Source organism: Hydra vulgaris, chromosome 12, assembly GCF_038396675.1.
Source record: "Hydra vulgaris chromosome 12, alternate assembly HydraT2T_AEP".
Taxonomy (NCBI): Eukaryota; Metazoa; Cnidaria; class Hydrozoa; order Anthoathecata; family Hydridae; genus Hydra; species Hydra vulgaris.
The window spans coordinates 34,823,523-34,827,500 of NC_088931.1; positions in this window are offsets into that span (position 1 = coordinate 34,823,523).

The window sequence follows — 3,978 nt, forward strand, 5'->3', positions numbered from 1 at the left end:
TATATATATATATATATATATATATATAGTGTGTTTATATATATATTAGTAAGTGTTTTTTACTAATTATACATATATATATATATATATATATATATATATATATATATATATATATATATATATATATATATATATATATATATATATATATATATATATGTATATATATATATATATATATATATATATATATATATATATAATTAGTAAAAAACACTTATCTAACTTTTATCTTCGACTTGAAGTTTCACCATTGCTGGATCATCAGGAAGAACTCTTCCTGATGATCCAGCAATGGTGAAACTTCAAGTTGAAGATAAAAGTTAGATAAGTGTTTTTTACTAATTAATTATTGCTCTGTTCTTTAAGAACATTGAGCACTCTATTTGTAAAATACACTAACATAATTTACATATATATATATATATATATATATATATATATATATATATATATATATATATATATATATATATATACATATATATATATATATATATATATATATATATATATATATATATATATATATATATATATATATATATATCATATATATATATATATATATATATATATATATATATATATATATATATATATATATATATATATATATATTTGATAATAATAACAATAATCTTCAAAAACTCCATAACTATGACATTTATTTATCATTCAAATTTGTTTCAATAAATAAATATTTGAAAAAATAAAATAGATTTGTATTTGTATTGATTTATGGGATATAAGGCATTTAAACGATCAGTATGTAACATGATTTGATAAAAAATATCGCTTAAAGAATGATTTGAGAATAGTAACTTGATTCAATTGTCACGTGATTTCAATTAAAAATTACAATTGTTGTAATTAAAAATTGATTTACCCACAAACGATTAAAACATCAATATAATTAGGAAATCATCATGACCCCATATATCAAGTTAAAACAACAAAATTATTTTCCGCAAATGTTTCTTTTATATATACGAAATTTGTCATTTCTTAAATTAGGACTTTCTTAAAGTATAGGACTTTGTTAGGTCACACCACGGTATGTTTTTATTTAAAAAACTAAACAGTTGGATTGTTCTCCTAACCGCCTGAGCCTTTTTTAACAATTTAATCTAAAAAATGGCATTCAAAATTAGGCGATTATTAATTTTTATCAATATTTTAATCAATAAATTGAGAAAATATATTGCAAAATAACTTAACTTAACATTTAGTTATATCTAATACAAAATATTGTAAAATATCTAATATAAATCAACTTAACATTTAGTTATATATAATACAAAAATATTGTAAAATATCGAAACCAAACGATATTTTATCGGAACGTATCGAATCATATCGAAACTCAAAAAATATCGTTATACATTTTTTTGCGATAAGTTATGCGATATTTATCGCTAAAAGCTATACTGATATCGTGCATATCGAAACCCAAACGATATTTTATCGGAATCACATCGAAACATATTGGATCATAGCAATTCATATCGAAACCCATTATTGTAAAAAATATCGGTTAATTTCGATATTTCGATAACGCTACGCAGATGCTTAATATGGACGCAGTTATAATATGTCATAAAGTATTACGTTTAAAAAACGATTTTTTTTTTAATGCTGCTAATTTAGAATCATTTAAAGACCAATTATCCCTTCTTTATTGGAATCAAGGTAAGGCCTGTGGTGGCGCTAATTTAGTTTATAATACATATTTTGAAACGTTTTATGAAATATAAGACGCAAATTTTCCAAAAAATACAGTAACTAGAAAAAATAAAAGTATAATGTCACCATGGATCACAGAAGATCTGAGAAAATCTTCTAGAATTTAAAAAAAAATTATTAAAAAAATTTTTATTAAAAATTATTAAAACAAAATCTGAACAAAATAAGTTTGCTTATAAAATAAAAACTTTGCAAAAGAGTTCGAAAGACTAAAGAAAAATCAAAGAAAGCTGTACTAATTTAATTTGCTGGAGCTAAATAAGTTTAATTCAAAACATCATGGGAAATTTTAAGAGAACTCACGGGCACGCAGAAACATGCGTATTGCCTAAAGCTAATAAAATTACCGATGAAATTTCTGATTATCAATTATCAAAGTGTAATACCCGATGAATTAAATAAAGATTTTGTATCGGTTGGTCTAATACAAAAAATAAGAACATCTAGATAACAAAAATTTGTGACTGGTTTAAAATGAATAAGTTGTCCCCATTCCATTGGGATGCAATTCTATTTGGCAAGAAGTTATGTCTATGCGAGTTATTTGAAATTTCTCTGACAATAGCATGGTTGTGGATTTGGTTTCGAAAGTTTCCAGCAGAACAATTTAAAAAGCAAGTGGATTTTATATATTATATAGCATATAATAGTTTATCGGATATTCATCTAATGTTTTTATAAAAATAGAATTTTAGAAAGTATTTTTAGGTAAACTTCACAAGTTTTTTTTCTCTCTTTTTCTACAACATTTACATTAATTAGCATATGGAGTTGTGACGGGAGCACCGACTTATAAACAGCGGTTTACAAACTCTGATGACTTTCTGTTTGTATTTTTCTTTGTTCCATTCATATTGAGTGACGGCCATAATTTTATTTTGCAAAACCCGTTGCCATTATCCATACTTATTGCCAACCAATTATGTTATTTTTTAAAAGAAACAAAAGTTTTTACTACAACAGAAGCGTTTAAAAAAAATTATTCTCATTCAAACATCTTTAAAACTCGATGAACCTCAAATTACTATTAAACACAATCTTTTACTCTCAATGATTGATGGGAAAGTGTTAAATGTTTTGATTGACACACGTTCTTGATAAAAATATTACATATGTGATGCGACTCCTAAAAAAAGACTTAGTTGTTAAAAATAATATTACAGTTGTCTACTTTGCATGAAACGTTTTGCATGAAATGTGTGTGTGTGTGTGTATATATATATATATATATATATATATATATATATATATATATATATATATAATATATATATATATATATATATATATATATATATATATATATCTGTTGCTGTGCACAAAATACTTGTACATAGTACGGAAGTTATAAAAACATCCATTCTTCCAATCTGGCAACTATCAAAAGAATCTCAAGAAGCCTGCAATAATAAAGTAAATAAAATAAAACTAAAATAAAGCTTTTTGTTGAATTTGCGAGAATCATACCAGGGAACACTCACTTATTTCCACTAATTCAGATATGCTCAATATGCTTTTGATAACTTAAAATCTTATCATCAACTCCCACAGAGAACTATTAAGTTATGAAACCGGAAAATTAACGATAAAAGTTTTGAATTTAATTATCCCACCTCTTATAGCACTATCAGGTTGGCCTATAAAACTATGTGTGATGATGAAAATTCCTTAGAGTCCGATTCGTCGGATAATGAATATTACAATGATTCATCCAATAATGATTGTTAGGAAAATAACGTTTGTTCATTTTACATTATAAGCTACATTATAGTTACTATAATTTATATTTTTTGTTTTTATGCAAAGTTTTTGTTACATAATTTATGAGGGGCGACTGAATAAGTGCGAATTTCATAAGTGCAAATCAGTTGCAAAAACTGGCATAAGTGCGAATTGGCGTAAGTGTGCCGAAAGAATTTACAAATATTCAAATTGACATATGAGCGAACTGACATAAATACGAAGAAGTTACAAATACTGGCATAAGAGCGACGAAAGAATTTTCAAAAATTGGCAAAAGTGCGAATTGGCATAGCGCAGTGGAACAGAGTGTGCCAAAATACCAAAAAATCAATGTCGGCATTGCACAGTGAAAATTTGTCATAATGATGAAGACATGTTCATTAGAGGAAATATCTAGTTGAAAAAACATTAATATTAATTTAAGCGTTATTTTATGCGTTTATTTACACGTTAACTTGACATGTGTTCCAAAACACTGTTTTGCAT